The following is an 18,468-nucleotide window of genomic DNA, read 5'->3' on the forward strand; positions in this document are numbered from 1 at the left end:
AACATATCAACATATCTTTAAAAACAAAAAATGTTTTCTAAAAAAAAACAATTTTGTTGCAACCAATTTTTGCTAGACCAAAAATCATTAAATATACAAAAATATATATTAATTCTATATTTAATTTGCTGGCTAAAAGTCTTGCGGTGAAACTGGTTTCAATCTCCACGTCAAAGAAGATAGTGAAGATAGTGGCCGGAGTGCAGCCAAGATATATGGAAGAAGAAATATATTAAAGCAAAATTGTTTTCATTTTTGAAATTAATTAATTAATCCCCAGACCTCGAGCAAGCTTATTAAATTGATTAAAATGCAGAGATCACCAATACCAGCATTATATATTTATTATATATTTCTGAACTAAGTGAACAAAATGCACGCAAAATCAAGCTTCAGTATTAAAATAAATATTATGTTGTTGTATTTCAGAGTTAACATGAGGTGGCAATTTATGCCATGCTCTTATGAGTTGTATAAAGTGCTCTTCATAACTGACATATTATTACATAATTAAATAAATGTCATATATATGAATGATTATACCCGAAATATTAATAAATAATGCCGCGCGCTGAGCTGCATGGCAACTGATGCTGGTAACGGCAGCGCAGCTGCCACGCCCACGCGCCTGCCACTTCAACTTGGTTAAAAACTTGCGGCACACATCAAAGTATGCAACATGTTTGCAGTTTTGTTGCAATTGCAGCGACGCCGACGTCAGCGTCGACGGCGTGGCAGAGCGAAGAAGTTGCCAGTTTTAAGTTTCACTTTCGGGCCCAAGTGATTTTATGCGAGTGTGTGAGAGCGAAAGCGCGCGCGTGTTTGTGTGTGTGTGTGTGTGTGAGTAGCCTTAAGGTGCACATAACAGTTAAGTAATGGTTAAAAACTTTGTCGGCTACACGGCAACCGCGCCGTCGAGCCAGCTGTGCCACCAGGTAGACTTAATGTGGCACGCATATAACAAGCTGTGCGATATAGAAAAGTTGCACGCACACACACGCACTTGCACTCGCCGTCACACACACACACACACACACGCACACTTATGCGAGGCCAACAATGTGCAAGTTGTGCAATTGTGGGCGTGGCCTAAGCTGCTCTGTGCGCAACTTTATTAGTTGGCCACCTTTTGGCTTTGGTTAAAGCCCTGGGACTGACTGTTTCACCAAGTTGCCGAGCTTCTCTGTTTTCCGAGTTTTCCTTGATTATGAAACCCTCCGCACATAACTGTAATCAATTTTCTTGCCATGGCCGCGCTCGCCAGCAATTTAAATATTTAATGCCGCACGTTGTGAACTTTGGCAAAGTTTTTCTTTCCAGCTTTTCCTCAACTACTCGTAATTAGCCAAAAAAACTAAGCACTTAATTCTTTGGTCTCTCCCAGAAGACGACCGAAAAGCAAATAATAAAAAAAAATAAAACTGGAAATAAAAGTGAAAATAAAATCATAGACGAAAATTTAATGAATGCAATTTGTAATAAAACGCATAAGAAGCGAAAAGTCGAAAAGTTTTTTACTTCATTAATGAGCTGATAATAAAAAAAAAAATAACAAATACGAGTCAAACTATTCGGAAGTGGAGCGAGTCGACTGGCCAGCTAATAAAATGAATGTTCTGTGCTTTTTGACACTATCATTTCCTCTTTATACACTTGCAGAGAGTATTAAAAATTTGGCATGAAATGTGCAACACATAGAAGCAGACATCTCCGACTCTATACAGTATATATATATTGTGGATCGGCATCAACAGCCGAGTTGATATAGACCTGTCCATTTGTCCGTCTGTTTCTATACGAACTTGTCTCTCAGTCTTACAGCTATCGTCTTAAAAACTTTGCATAGGTCCATCTTTCTGTTTCAGGCTCTACATATGTAGTCCAGCCGGATCGGATCACTATATCATATAGCTGTTATAGGGAACAAGGGTATTAAATCTTTGGCGCGCCTAAAATATATTTACTATCTCGTTTATGTTTTAGGATATGTACGAATCTTGGGAGTGGTCTGGATTTTAATATTATTAAATCTTCTTATTCTTACTTTCTTGTTTTTAGAGAAGTTAACATGTTGGGAGCGTTCGAATAGGTAATTCCCTATTCACAGTCAAAAACCTCTTAAGCAACATCTGTTTTAAATTCCAATATTTACTTAATTTTAAATTAAAAAAATTGCGATATGTAGATATTATATGGTAACTATTATGTACCGCAGTAAAAATAAATCTTTTTTTTTTAACTACATTTGTCAAGGTTTTTGTGTATGGAATATTTTTAATAATATTTGGCATAGTATTTGTGTGTGGTATATTTTTGGCATACCTCGCGCCGCTTTTGTAAGCATTTAAAATCAATGTATACTTAACCTTAAGCAGCCCAGCAGGGTATATTCTAGTCAGGCACTCTCAACTTATTATGTCGCTAAAAAAGGCAACCAGCCAGCTAGCGCTTAACTACTTGCACATAGAGGGTATATTGGTAATGTATAATTATGTATAATTATGTATATATTTATTAATAATATAATAATTTTAATAATTTCTTTATTCTCTCCTATTCGTATTTTAATGTGTGGTATATATACTTAAGAGGATATCATTTTAAAAATCGTAAACTAATTTAAAAGTCGAACCTCATTTAAACTGATGTTTTACGAACGCCAGACAAACTTATATATATTTTTTTTATATATTTTACAGGGTATATATGCCTATGATATTCATGTTCCTTTGCCTGTGCCATTTGTTTTAATTATTTTTTTTTTGTATATTGCTCAACCAATTGCTGAGAGTATCAGCAAAATAGAAATACCAAATAACAACACGCTGGTTGAAAAACATCTCTTCTAAACAAAAAGTACCCAAAGGTAAGTCTTAACATAACTCAAAAAACACAACAAAAAATTAATGCAAAAGATACGCAAACAAAAAATGTGAGAAATGCGTATTTTGGAGTTCATTTTTTTTGTGCCTTCTTCTCTGAGCTCTTAACAAAAAAATCAGTCAAAAAATACAGAAAGTTACAAAGGAAACAACTTTTGTTATAAAGCGTGTCCTGTGGCAAATTCTTCTTCTTTTTTTTTTATTCGCTCTGACCCATACACAGACACAGAGAGACACACTCAAGCGTGTGCTTCTTCTTGTTTCTTTTGCATGGCTTCATCTTGGCATTTTTTTGTGCTTTTTTGTATTTCTTTCCTTTCCGCTTTCAACGAATTAAATGGCATGAAATTAAAAGTTACTACGAGAATTTTTGTGCTGCATTTGCAGGAAAACGTGAGAAATTATAAGCACAAAAGAGGAAAAGAGTCGGTCGTGGGGCATGCCGCACGCCAAAAAGGAAGCGCCAACATGCGAAAAAATGATAAAATATGAAAGGACATGGAGCGTGTGAGAGGGAGGGGAGACCGAGGAAGAGAGAGAAAGAGAAAGAGAAAGCGGAACGGCTTGGGGCAAAAAAGACAACAGGCAAATCTGCTTAAATGTCCTGGCGAATTGTAAGCCTTTCACTTCCTTTTCTTTGCTTCCCATTCACTGCCCCATGCTCGGCAAATTCTTCGGCTTCCTTTTCTAAGTAAGTTGGTTTGTTTGTTTCGCAACTGCCCGCCTTTAGTATATCTGTATGTTTATATATATATATATGTATATATATATATATTATTTTTTCAACCTTGTGGCAAGAAATTATGAAGCAGCAAAATATATTTACGACTTATTATTGTCGAGTAATGGCCAGCAAAGGAGTTAAGAACTGCAAATTGGTATGGGACTTGATGGTCAACCAGCCACAGAAAAAAGGACTAATAATAAAAAAATAAAATAATACTGTACAGGCTATAAAGTTATAAACATATTGTGTTTTATCTAAAAGGAAATGTTTTAAATTCAGCAAATATATTTAAATAAAAACCAAATTATGATGCATACAATTGGAATATCTCAGAGGACGATTGTTAATTATTTCATACTATTTAATTGTGTTTATCTTTGCCAGATCTTAATAAATATTTTACTAATAAATACCTTGGCATCCTTCTTAACCTCGGTCACACATGAAACAAACACATTATAACAATATGCCACAGTCTACGTCAAAAATTATAAAAGAAGTCGTTTCTATTAAAGAAAATCAGCAAACTTTCCCTGAGAAAAAAGATTCTGCTGAACAAAAACCTATTTGCTCCATTTTGGTGATATGCAAGCCAAATCTTTGGAACAGCAGCAGAAACTCATTGGAGGCAAATTCCAAGCCGGACTAAGTACTAGATCAGCTTGATACATCCGTTACCGGGCCCTGGCAAGGGATTTTAAGGTTCGGTTGGTACACCAGCTACTTGGCCTGCTTCTCTGCTCACCCTAATAAACTGGCAAAAAGGCTTTGCAGAAGCGGAAGAAAGCGACGGAGACTCCACAGGATTAGCCCCTTAGATCTCCCAAACTATGAACTAGGAATAGTATAAAAACGAAACAATAGAAAAAATGTACAAGACTTAACAATTAATGCTAAGTATGTTAGTCACCTTAAGGTACAGCTGGGCTAAGATTCTAAGGCAACAGATAACAAAGAAATATAAACAAATTAGCTTATTAACATTAAAAATATAAGTTATAAGTATATATATTTAAAACTAAATAGTTTATAAATATAGTCATTAAGTCCACACCAAGTATAATCTTTACGCATCGGCTTATTTTACGTAATTTAATAAAAATTAATTAAAACTGTAACCAAAAATGTCTTTTAAATTTAAACATAGGAGTAAAACTTTGAAAATTTCCTATAATGCCCAAGTAAATAAATGTACTTTACATAAATTTACTCTTACGTGCACTTATCACAAGTAGGGCTGGCAACTCTGTCAGATGGAGTTATCGATGAGAGCCTGCCACGGCCGATAAAATGTTAGACGTCTGTTATCTTACATAAGGAATACTAACAGGAGCATATGACAACAGGCAGAAGAGAGCTAGGTTCGAGCTTCTGAAACGAAGAGATCTGCGTGTGATCTCGTTGACTGTAAGAACGGAAATGTGTCATTAGACCAATAAGTAGCAAAATTTGTCAAGTGAATCAAAATCATAATCAAAATCGATATAAAGCCAGAAGAAGACAGCGTGAACTGAATGGAAAATCGATCCCACAAGCATATATGTAATATTTATAATAATATACAGATTATTTATTTGATGTGATTAAAACACAGAGTATGGAGTGTTTAAAATAATAGCCTATGTGATTTCAACTAAACGACAGTTGCAGATAAAAGCCGATTATATCTCGACAACTGTCTATCTCTATGTGTGTGTATATTGCTAGCTTGTCGATAGATCGTAGTTAGATATATGTTTATAAACAGGATAGTATTAACTCCTTTTACATATATTGCTACATACATATTTATAGATATATTTATTGTTCAGTTCGGTTTGTTAATAAATCAAGTAATCATTTATTTCTAAAAGTTCTATATTACAAAATAATTTTTAGACAGGCTTAATTAAATGAAATATGTTTTTTATCAATCATCTAGCAGAACTATTTGCATTATTGCATTTGTTTTTGGTAATATTTGCCAATTGCTCATAAATAATTGTTTTTTAACATCTTTTGAAGCATATTTGTTTTCTGTTCCTAATTATTTTGCTTTATCTATTTCATGCATAAAATTCAACATTTATCGCGGCTGAGAAAGAAATTTTTGTAAATATTTTTGATATTGAATTTTACAACAATTTGTGACACACGTTATGCTGCTGTTCTACTGCTTATTTTTCTTTTTTTGTCACTTTTTATTATTCTAAATCCTTTGGTAACTAAACGCTCCATGTTTGTATTTTTAGTAATATCCTGGCGCTGTCATTTTTACTTGTCTTTTTTTTTTTGCTTTTGTACTTGTTTTTATATTTTGCGCGCCTCGAAATACACTTTTTCAATCATTTACTGATAGATTTTTCGTTGTGGTTTTATTGCCGGCTTCTGGTCGAATGAGCTTGGACAGACGTAGGCGTTGGGCGTGGCACACACACAAAACACACAGACTCATTCACATAGTTCAAAGTGTTGTAAATATTTGTTTTACAAAGTTGTTTGCACTTCGTGAAATTTGCAACCATTTTTTATGCGCCAAAACTGACGGTCGTTGGAATTGCGTTTGAGAGTTAGTTGCAAGTTTTGGATGAATTTAAGGGCTAGGGGGAAATGAATATGGCTCTCGGAACTGTTATTGGACTGGGGCAGTGGCGGCGGCGGCATGTTTATTTATTTTTGGCTGCATTTTGACGTGGATTTAGTGCGAGCTATTTTGTTAGCCGTCCCACTAATATTTGATGAGCCTCGAACTGTCTATTTTCAGATGCCCCAAACATATCACAAGGCCACGAGGGGTATCTATATATCGATATAGATATAGATATAGATATAGATATAGATATAGATATAGATATAGATATAGACATAGATATAGATATAGATATAGATATAGATATAGATATAGATATAGATATAGATATAGATATAGATATAGATATAGATATAGATATAGATATAGATATAGATATAGATATAGATATAGATATAGATATAGATATAGATATAGATATAGATATAGATATAGATATAGATATAGATATAGATATAGATATAGATATAGATATAGATATAGATATAGATATAGATATAGATATAGATATAGATATAGATATAGATATAGATATAGATATAGATATAGATATAGATATAGATATAGATATAGATATAGATATAGATATAGATATAGATATAGATATAGATATAGATATAGATATAGATATAGATATAGATATAGATATAGATATAGATATAGATATAGATATATTTTCACATGGCATTTCCTAGTCGCGCTTTACCAATTAAAATATGTGTAGTTCTTTTAAGTTATTTATTCGATTGCAAACGTTTCAAAAGTAATTGCACTGAAATGCATATGGTATATTTACGAATTCTGTAATGCAAAGGTTCAAGCTGGCCTCCAACTAAACACACACACACATACACACACTTACCCCGCCCCACCCCCTTTGCAGCGAACCCCTTTGCTGTTGCTAATGGTTGCTGGGCAATTTGATAATGCGCAAAGTCCACACAGTTTAATTGAGTTGGGTTTGGGTTTGGGTTAGGCAAAGGAGGTGGGCGATCACGTGGGCGGGGCTGGGTATACGCTGTCTTAGTTCTGGCCAAAAGCTGTCAGGCAACTAAGGCTAAGGCAACGTTTGCCTGCGCCTAATTGCATTACGCTAATCCAATAGATTAAGACGCAGCTGAGGCAGCGCCGAGCTGCCTGTTGCAAGTTGCCTGTTGACTGTTGCCCTTAGCTGCTGTTGCTGCTTCCCCTCCTCTCTCTCTCTCACTCTCTCTCTCTAACCCCCTTAGCCCTGTCTAATGCAATGCAAAACAATAACAAAATTATGCTGGCAGCAGCAGCTGACAAGCTGTCAGTCGACTTAACCTAAAAAAAAAGAACCTAAAAATACCAGCTGCTGCTGCATTTGCCACCTGATATGCTTTTATTTTCCTTCCCTAACTTAAGCTATTTTTGTAAAAAATATTTTCTAATTTAATTAGTGGCTGGCATATGCAAATTATGCATAATTTATTAAATGCATATTTGCCACCAAAGGTTTTTGTGCCACATTTTCACATTTGGGGCCGCCCGCCATTTTGGCCAACTAATTATATGTTGACATGACATTTATTTGACTTGCATAAATTAGCCAATTAGTTGAGTGGCGCAAATGAAGTTAGCTCGCTGCCAGGTGTGTAAGTCAAGTGTGTGTGTGCGTGTGTGTTTATGTGTGTGTGCTTTGCCCCTTGCAGAAGTTATACGCACACGTCGACGTCGGGACGTTGAAAGTTGAACATTTTGAAGTTTATTTTGAACAATTTGCGTAAGTAGAGGCACAGCGCGTCGCAGGTCCTATAGATGCTAAATAAGTTACTTATCTAATATAGCTTAACCATTCTAACCAAATATTATCTTACATGAAAATGTGCTGTGAGTAAAAATCAGAGCCCATAAAGCAATTAATCGTTTTTGAAAGAAACAATTAAAATATAGAAACATTTAAATGCCCTGTTATGCTCTGCAGAAGTAAAGTTCTGCAGATAACGACATCTTCGATCATACAAAAATAATGTTGAGCATGAGCTTATGCATCAATTCATTGACAATAGGAGTATCGATAAATATCGATTAAATTTAACCAGCAGCTGAGTCGATTTACTCATGTGCGACTCTCAATGCGTTATTCTGTATGTACCCCCGAGATTTTAAGAACTAGATTCCAAAAATTCAAGCATAACATATTACATTAACATTATCATTTTTTAAATTATCGATCAATATCGATTTTGAGGAGCATCCCTTTAGAGCTCTCTAGAGCTACTCTTTAGCCATTTTAACGAGGTATTCTTGAAAAGGTGCTTTGACAATTTGACAATTATGTTCTTGGCTAAATAAAAAAGATTACCAGACAGCTTTTGAGTATCCGTATAAATAATAAATATGGGGTAATCGATAATTCGATAAATAATAAATATTGCAAAATAATCATTATATTTGTTAAGCAAATATTTATATTATAAATCGACGAGTTCTGGTATAGCATCACAAAATAGAATATGCAATTTCTGTGATATCTCTTCCATATTTTCTGACATGGACACAGCTCTGATTATTGCTTTGTACACAAGGTAAAAGCCAACGGACTGTTCTTTAAACTTAATAAAATCAAGGGACACACACGGAACTTGTGTAGAAATAAATTTTCTAGTTCACGTTTAAGATAACTTTCTGCTTTGCCCAAACAAATCTTAAATTCATATTTAAATATTGCAAATAAAATAAATATTAATTACTAACTGTGCACACACTTAATCCGTAGTTCAAAACACAAACCTGCTGTTAAATTACAGACAACACTCAGAGAGGCCTTTTCACAGTTTTTGCTTAAAGCGTGCGCTTTCTGTATGTCTGTCTATCTGGCTGTCAGCTGTCTGTCAGCTTGACAAAGCAGCTGGCAGTTAAGCCAGACCGCTTCTCCTCGCATCACAGCTGAGCAGACGTGGCTGAAAGGTGAATGCACAACAATTTGGACACAAGTGCAACGCGGCGTATACGCAATGTAGCTGGCATGGCTGAGTGCAATAGCTAAGCGCATGCACGACCGCTGCGTCCCAGCTAAAAGCCACGCCCACACATTTGCCAGACGACGCTTGTCATCATTAGATTAGAGTGCAGACGCACACACAGAAAGAGAGAGAGAGAGAGAGAGATGGAGAGAGAGAGAGAGGGAGAGAGAGGGGGGGAACACACACTGAGACAAAAATTAAACTGTTGGGCGACTGCGTTTTGCTTGTCAGGATGTGCGTTAAATTGTAAAACAACACAAAGCTTTGGGGCCAGGGCATGTGGCTAGCAGGGCTTTCGGGGCGCAGTAGGGTGTAGCTGGTAGTAGGGTGTCTGCTGCCGATGCCGGGCTCTGCCTTGCTGTCATGCTGTGGCCAGCTCTCGTTTATTTTTGCGTATTAGACGCAGCTATTTTGTGCTTATTGTTTCCCGACAGAAACATCCCATGCCACGCCCCCACAGCCCACAACATCATCCAACATTTCCTTGGTGCTCTTCAAATTGTTAGCCCTGTTATTTTTCGGTTGTTTGGGTTCTTGGTTGTGTTCGTATTGTCAGCTCATTTGTAATTTTTGCGCTACGATTTCAAATTAAGCAACCGGAAATGAGCTGACATTTTGCAGCCAGTGTCCTGTTGGCTGTTGTCCTGGCTGTTTGTGTTGTTGTTGCTGTTGCTGTTGCTGCTGTTGTCCTGGCATTGGTTTAACGACGCTTCGAGCTGCATTTAAAGTTGTCCGAAGCACATTTGCTGCTTACATGTTGTCCATTATGACAATATTAATATTTACATTTTGCCAGCTATTGTCCTGCCACATATCCTTTATATATATGTGACTCTGTGTGCGTGTATGTGTGTGTGTTTTTGTGTGTTTTTACAGCACACATGTTTCCTTTCTCTTGTCGCATGCATTTTGCATTTTCTTGTTTATTGCTTTATATGTCGCCTTCCCCTTTTAATTCCTATTAAAGGGATTGTCAATATGTTTTCCATAGCTATGCGTGCTTTTTGTCAGTTGATCCTTCATCCTTTAACTTGTTTTCATTATAGTTGTTACAGCTTGAATGGGCGTGGCACAATTATAGTTTAAGTCGGAATTTATAAACAGGTTTATTGTACTTTTGTTCGTTTTTTTTATAAGGGATTTAAATTGGTTTAGAATTAAAATATTGCAGCTAAGCTATTGCGTATGATTTCCGATTAGTATGCTGCGTAATCAAAACTAATTGACCTAAGGAGTAAGTTTTAAGGTTAAGGAGAGAATATCATGAAAATTTCCGCTCAAATAGTTATAAGACTTGTAAATGTTCAATATTTGTTAACCTAGAGAAGACATTTTTATGTTGAGACCACTCGATTTAATCCAGAAATTCTTAAGAGAAACTAATTAAAAATCATGTTAAAAATAAATTAAGGGAAATGGTAATAAAAAGCAGAGCATAAATCTAATTCGCATAACAGAACAGATTTTTCAAATAAATAAATAAAAATTAAATTTTTTGTTTAAACAAATTTATAAAATATTTACTTCTAACAAAGAAAAAATAATAATAGAGAGAAACATTTATTAATCTGTTAAAATAAATATGGAATTTTTATTTGTCTTGCCTAGTATTCATGTGTATATTACTTTTGCAAAATATATCATTTGAATAAAAATTAATAAATAAGAATTAATGAATTAATTAGACTTGTTCTAATTAACCTTAAATTATAAAAAAGAATGCCTTGTTTTAATACAGTTTTTAGTGCAGTTTGTATTGAACTTAACATATCATTCAATTTCAAAGCACTGCTAACATTAGATAGAATAGCTGTTAACTTAACAGCGGACTGCTTAGTTAAAAATATCCCCTAAAAGGCACAAATTCGAACTGAAAAGCTTTTGCCAATTACATCACACGCTGTCCATGCTCTCGAACAGTCAGCTGTTCGTCGCGCTCACAAAATGCCCAAACACGAAGCGATGTGCGGCCGACTGGTTAAGCGCTTCGGCTGCATTCGTTAAGTTGCGAGCGGCGCACGAACGAGCAAAGGGCGACAGCGTTGGCGACAGCGGCCCACTGCCGGCGACTGCGACAGGCAGAGGACGACAGCTTCCTGCTGCTGCTGCTTCAGTTACGTTGATAATGTCAAAACGTTTGGTTCGCTGTGCTGCTGCTGCTGCCAGTGCTGCTGCTGCTGCCGCCGCTGATGCTGCTGCTGCTGCTGTCAACGACGCTGCCACGCAAGGACAATAACACGAGAACAACAACAACGCCAACGAAATATGTTGCACAGGGCGCGTCTGGTGCATAAATAAATAAGAATTAGCGGATGACAACAATTAATAAACAATACAAAATACAGTTGCATTTGCGATTCAACAAAAACAACAAACAACCAGCATCAAATGCAGCCCATGGCAATGTGTCAGAAATTGTGAGAATTAATATTTCACTGGAGATTTGTGCGTTTTGGTAACAAACAACGCAAAACTTTTGTTCGGTTTTTACAACATTTTATGCTCTGTTTTTTGGGTAGGGGGCAAACACAGTTATCTCTGCTTTGCCTTTTTTTGGCGTTGCGCGTAAAATTATAAAAAATATGTGAAAAATGCGCAACAACAACAACAACAACAAGGAGAACAACAATAACAACTTTTGGGCACTCACGTAGGACAGCACGGTACGGTTTCGGTCTCGGTCCTGCACTGGATACCGGTTCAAGTCTCAGTCTCAGTGTCGGTCTCAAAGTTCAAATCCCACGTCGACGTCGACGCCGTGTATGTCCGTGTGTGTGCGTTTGTGAGCGCGTGTTCGGAATGTGTGTGTGTTTTTACACAAGACTGCAACCGGCGAGCGTTGTGTAACACTGTAACGTGCTAAATTTATTAATTTATGGCCACAGACTGCAAATAATCAAAGGCAACAACAACAAAAGCAGCGGCAAACATAATACAAACAATTTGTTAGGCCCCAAAGGTAAGCGGCTATCAGAATAAGTTTTAGCTTTTTATCTGGCATCTTATTTGGCTTAAGGCTTTAAGAAAAATAACACAAATTCAGAGACTTTAAGACCTAAACATTTTAACATAATTTCTATCATTAATTATGTCTAAAGTTAATATTAAAAATGTTATAGGAGTCGAGTTATGATTCGATGAGCTTACAAAATAATTTTGCAAAATGTTAAGGGACAATTAAAAGAATATTAAGAATTTAAGGAATTTGCAACATATTCAAACTAATTTTAAACTAATTTTAAAGACATTTAAGAACTTAAGAAAACAAATAAAATATTTATAAGAGCTAAAGAATTAAAAAAAAATTATGCCCAAGAGAAAATTAAAACCATTCTTAAAAACCTTCGAAATCATTTTTAAATATTTAAGAAAATATGAAGCAAATGATAGAAATTTTTAAGAATTTGAGGAAAATTGAAATTGAATTAACTAATCTCAGAATCTCTGAGAACAAACTACAAGTTGAAATATTTTATTAAATGTATGAGCATATTAAAATCAGAGATTATATCAAATATGAAAAACAATTGATGAAATTTTCAAGCAGTTGAGAACATATCATTAATAAGCGATGCTAAAGAGCTCTTGTACAAAGCAATTGGTTTATGCCATGGCAAATTCTAAATTTAATTTATTAATTTTATCACGAATAGCATCTACAATTACTTAAAAGCTCTATTGTTCTGTCAAAGGCAGGCTACAAATTCGCATAAAATTTACTGTGCTCGTGTGTGTGTATTTAAATTATAGACCGACAACGTTGCGTATGAGTGATAAACAATGCCTCTGATTAATCTAAGCTGCATTAATTTGTTGGCATAAATAGAGACCAACTTGTCGTATGCATAATGTGCAAGAAATTAATTTTGCCAAATAACAGAGAATGAGACATACATTTGGCAATTTACGCAAATCAATTTGAAATCAATTTGATGTCGTATATTTATGCATAAGTTTTACGCAGCTATTTCTACAGAACTGAGAAGATTTGCAGAATTTATATTGAATATATTAATTTATATCACATGAATTATGATCAAGCTGAAAATAAATATAATATTTTCAGAGTTCTATTGTAGAGATCCTCACTTTTATTTTTGCTTTTCTATCTTGAAATAGAACCCAAAAAAAATGTTTTCTTATGTAAATTTGTTCTATTTAATTATTAGTTTTATAAGAAAATGGAAACGTTTATGTAAATAACGTTTTGTTCCATTTAATTATGTTTATTTCTTAAAAAATGGAATATAATACAAAAATGTTTTTAATAAAAATTTGTTCTATTTAATTAAATATGTTTATTAGAATTGTTAATTTTCTTGAATATGGCATGTGACCATTTTTTAATCATATTTATGAAAAGCAAACTTTTAGCTTAAAATGATCTATTTTTACAATATATGACATGAATTAAATTTCTATTCCAAATTTATTATCGTCTAATTTTGTCGTTTGTCAGTTTTTATTTTTCTATTTCAATCAATAATTGGCAAATTTTTCCATTCCTTCGCATACTGAAAAAAACGTTTACAGGCCGTTTTGCATGCAGTTAGACTTGTAAACACCTTCGGATAACAATTGTCGCCAGGTTGTAGAGCCTCACAGGCAGCATTTCCATAGTAGAACTTTTTCACATTTCTATCATAGCTTTGACAATCGACAGGTGTTGATTTTTCCAATTCATTAAAGCAAAAACATTCGTTGCACGCATAAGTGCCAGAAACTAAAAATTTATAAATTATATTTAAATGCTTAACTTGTTTTTGGTAAGAGTTTAATTACCTGTGGGCAAACCGAGCAACAGCAGTGTGATAAACATATTCCAGAAGAAAGAAAATATCTACGTGAAATGCCAATAAGAAACTTTGTCCAATTGGCCACACTATTAGACAAGGCACTCCAATTGGATATGCTTAAACTGTGTTACAATGGGCGGACTTGTTAGTTAATGGAACTCTCTAACAAATTGGAGACATATATAAGTCTGTTCATTATTATGAAATATTGCATTATTGTAAAGTATAAATAATTTAATTATGCTTTATTTGTATTTAATTACATTCAGCTATTTTCAAATCTTTTTAAAAACTGATCGTCTAATACTGAAGTCTAACGAAGAGATGTGTAATAGTTTTTGGTCTTAATCTCCACGCCAAGAAGCGCAGACCTTGAGATAGATATTTGCCCTGAAGACGGTTGCCAAAATGCGGCCGAAATATATCGGAAAATATAATATAGAATCAAATTGTATTTCATTTTTGTTTTTAATAAACCCTGACAGCCGAGACAGCTTAAAAAAGATTTATAAAATGGAAAGTTCGCTAAAGCTAGCATTAAAAAGGTTTAACAAATATTTGGAAAGCTTTTTGAAGGTATTTGACGAGTGTTTAAAAGTAAATGCCTAAAAGTTATTTTAGAACTATGATAAAGCTGGGATAGAGTTGTATTAAAGCTTATTTAGAGCTGTTTTTTAGTGATTAGTAATGCCTTGAAACTACTTTACAACTGAGCAGCAATAAGATAATGACTACTGCATACACAGACTACTGTATACACGGTCACACTGGCAGCAAGTCACATGTATGTTAAATAATTATTATAAAGTCCGGCGTTCAAAAACACAATTTTTACTTTGATGACTTTGACTTTCATTAGATGTAACTAACGTATAAAAATAATGTTTACGTCAATTATTTTCAAAGCGGAGTCATTTTCAAATTAAGTCTTTTAAGTCGTTTCAATTTCGTTGTTCTCTTTACTCGACCAATCCGTTTCTTCTTTTAATCTGTGTGGCCATCCAGTTTTATTTGATGTGCCTAATTTAATTGAAATATGCCTATCGCTATTATATATATTTATCATTTTCTTTCAACCTAAACCTTTACAGTTATGCTCAGCAGTAGTGTTAAGAGGAGTCAGTCTGTGACAAGTGTTCAACAAATAAAGAACAGCGAAAATAAGGAGAGAATACTTACAGACATACATATATTTCAAAAAGGAACCCAAGTACACTTAATCATCCTCTCACAGAACTGTTTCAGACTAGAACAATTTGCAGTTTTAAGATTTTCCAAATATCTTTTTAGATTTCTTTCTGGTATTTTGCGAAACTGTTTAGAGCTCAGGCCAGCTTTAAATAACCCAACACATTTCAGGTATACTTTTGAATGTGCACAGAAGAACATTTTCTGAGCTCAGAGATTATACTTCTAATTGCTAAATGTCAGTTCATATAAATGATTATAACTTTATCTTCCATTTTAATAATTTATGTTCCACAACAAAGGTAAATCAAAAAGCGGAATTTATGAACTATCTTAAACAATTTTGAGCACAGTTCTTTGCCCAATTTTCAAATATTCAATTTGTTGGCCTTGCCGACTTTTCACTTTTCAGCTACACAGTGTTCAATTAACCCGTTTGCATTTACTAGTAAAAAGAATTTTAACTGGATAAAAATACACCGATTGCAGCCCCTGACCTACTTTAATCAACAATACATTCTTGTGACCTTTCGACAAAAAAAATGCGCTTACATTTTTTGAATATCCATTCTTTGTTTTTACATGTTGCCGGTTTGCTTTTTTGTTTTATTGTGTTCTTTTCTATTATCCTTACTTGTTGTTATTGTTATTTTTGGGGTTAACCCGAAAACAAGCAAATTGGGTTTCGACGGCGTTTGCCATTGTTTTTAGCCCAATGTTTGCGTTTTGTTGTTGTTTTACTTTTTGCCCTCGAACGAATTCGAACGTTAAATAATCTTTCATTTTGGCAACATTGGCAACCTTGTTGTGCCAGAGTTGTCAAAGGAGAAAAAACGAAATAATAAAAAGCGAAGTAAAATATTGCATGACACACACAAATTTATTGAGCTCGAAAATATCAAAAAGTTTGTTGAAATTTTGGAAAAAGCCAAACGCAACGCCGATCCGCCCGGATCTAATAGAATGGCCCAAAGCAGCCCCATTCCCAGCAGCAGGCGCACCTGTTGGGCACAAAATAAAAGGGCGGACAGCAGCCGCAATCGCAGCAGCCGCACCGTTCCATGCAGGGCAGGACCGGGCCGCAAGGCCCGCTCGTGAGTTTATAGGAGACAACACCGCAGGCCGTTTGCCCACAGCAGCAGGATCCACAGGGAGCACAGGATGGAGCACAGCATGGAGCACAGCCTCCGCCGCCACAGGGCCCGCACGGTCCGCACGAGTTGCACTGTCCGCACGGGCCGCAGGGGCCGCATGGGCCGCACGAGTTGCACGGTCCGCACGAGTTGCACTGTCCGCACGGGCCGCAGGGACCGCACGGGCCGCACGAGCCGCAAGGACCGCAAGGACCGCACGGACCGCATGGGCCGCAGCAGGGTGCACAGCGGGAGCTCTTGCAGGGTCCGCAGCGGGGGCCCCTGCGGGATCCACAGCCCCCGCGATTTCCGCATTTAGTCGAGCAGCCCATTTAAACGTTGTTCCTCGCTTCAGCCGACACCTGTGCGCGAAGTGCTTTCCGGCGTTTTTCTTGCGTTTTTCCTCTTTTGCAAATAAGCCACGCAAAAAATGTGCTAAATATGGCAGGCAATTGGCAGCTGCCTCGGTAATATTTAGCACCTTCTTTGGCTTCGATTGGCAAAACACTTTGACTTTTGGTTTTTTCACACAGTTTTTGTTTTATTTTATTATTTTCCAAAATCTATCTATCTGACACGGGACAAATGACACTTGACGCCCGGTTGACTCTGGACAGTCGCCTCTGCCTCACCCCCCGCCCGCCCGCACCTGCTCTTGCAGGTGCCCCACAAAGGCAGCCCTAATAGCTGTCACTGCGCCCTAACCTCAAAGCTGCAACATCTAACCTCAAAACTGCAGCAGCTTACCTCAAAACTGCACACGCCTGCCAACTATTAAATTTCATTTAAATTTGTATTTACCCTTGCGGTCGTCTATTTGGCTTTTCCCAAGACAACTGCAACACCTTTCACCTCTATCTCCCCGCAGCACGCCTACATGGCAGCCAAACCACACGAGTGAATCGGGCGACCCGCATTCAAAGGCCGTACTCGGTTTTTGGGCATGCCGCTGCGGTTGGCTGGGTCAGTGGGGCTAATGTAATTGATTGTCTGGGCCTGGCTGAGCAAGACCTGAAAGTGCACTACGGCAAGTGCGAAAAAAAAGCTGTAACATAGATTGTCTAGTGGTCCTTCTGGGCGCAAGTGTGTGCGATTTTTGCATACCAACTGCGTGCGAGGCTGCACAGTGGTTGGCATTTGAGAATTTGTTAAGTTTTTATTTATCAATGATTTTATTGGTCATTAAACTATCAAACTATCAGCTGAAAGCGTGGCTGAACTTTAATGCCAAATGGAATTATGCAGAAATGCGTTAACTAACAACAAGCAAATGTTTAATGCACGTAAATATAATAATAAAAATCAAATATTACTATATTATATTATAAGATATTATATTATCCAAGAACTTTTATTTACGATAGATACACATAGGCTTTATTATTCAGAAGTTTTCCTTAACTAATAAGAAACATAAACTTAATTCAAGTAAATAAAGTCATACAAATTAAATAATTATATTAAAGTTCAATCAGTATTATTAGGTTTGGTTAGGATAAGTTACTTTTATAAAAAATATATATGATACTTATACTTAAACCAATTAATATAAATGCAACTACAAAATTCTTCAGGTAATATTTCTGAACAGAGAGCAGCTAGAAGCTAAGAAGTTAACTAAAACTAAAATTATTTGTTGAATAGAAATGATTGCGTTGAAAAAGTACATCATTTCTAGGTCTTTATACGGTCCGAAGTTTCTTCGAGTTGCTCAAATAAAAATAATTTCAACAATATACAATAATGTCCGCTATTAATTAGAATTGATTTGAGTAAAAGTTGGTTATTGTCTAAAGATGTTGATATTAAAATAAATTTAGAAAAATATAAAATCAAATTAGGCTATTATTTACAAGTGATTAAAAATGTTCTCTATCATAGTTTTCATAAAGAACAACTAAGTGATAAAAATTTGTCACTGTCGTAAACTTATGCAAAAATTATTAGATATGCACAATGCAATTTAGAAGACTTATTTTTGGTAACAACAACTTTGATAACTGTCTAAAGTAAATAAAATTGCATCCTAACAAAATATCGAACAAATTTTCAACTTTCGCACAACTTCAACCACTGTACCTGGTTGTTGGATTAATTTCACTTTAGCGTGCCTCGGTTTTTAGCATATTTTTTTATTTTTTTTTTCTGCGCTATGTGCGAGATTTTCGTGGATTTCAGCAGGGCTT

The 18,468-nt window shown here is 35.5% G+C and overlaps 1 protein-coding gene across 2 annotated transcripts in view; it reads left to right on the top strand.

Moving 5' to 3' along the window:
• The first annotated feature begins 11,295 nt into the window (after positions 1-11,295).
• beat-Ic (beaten path Ic) overlaps positions 11,296-18,468 on the top strand; it is a 66,348-nt gene continuing 59,175 nt past the window's right edge. For both annotated transcript variants that reach the window (XM_064697882.1, XM_064697884.1), the window contains exon 1: positions 11,296-12,124. The gene's annotated coding sequence lies outside the window, so the exon portion shown is untranslated. The remainder of the gene's footprint in view (positions 12,125-18,468) is intronic.

Source organism: Drosophila montana, unplaced genomic scaffold (assembly GCF_035044405.1).
Source record: "Drosophila montana isolate Dmon_TW-CO22-7 unplaced genomic scaffold, ASM3504440v1 contig_402_1, whole genome shotgun sequence".
NCBI lineage: Eukaryota > Metazoa > Arthropoda > Insecta > Diptera > Drosophilidae > Drosophila > Drosophila montana.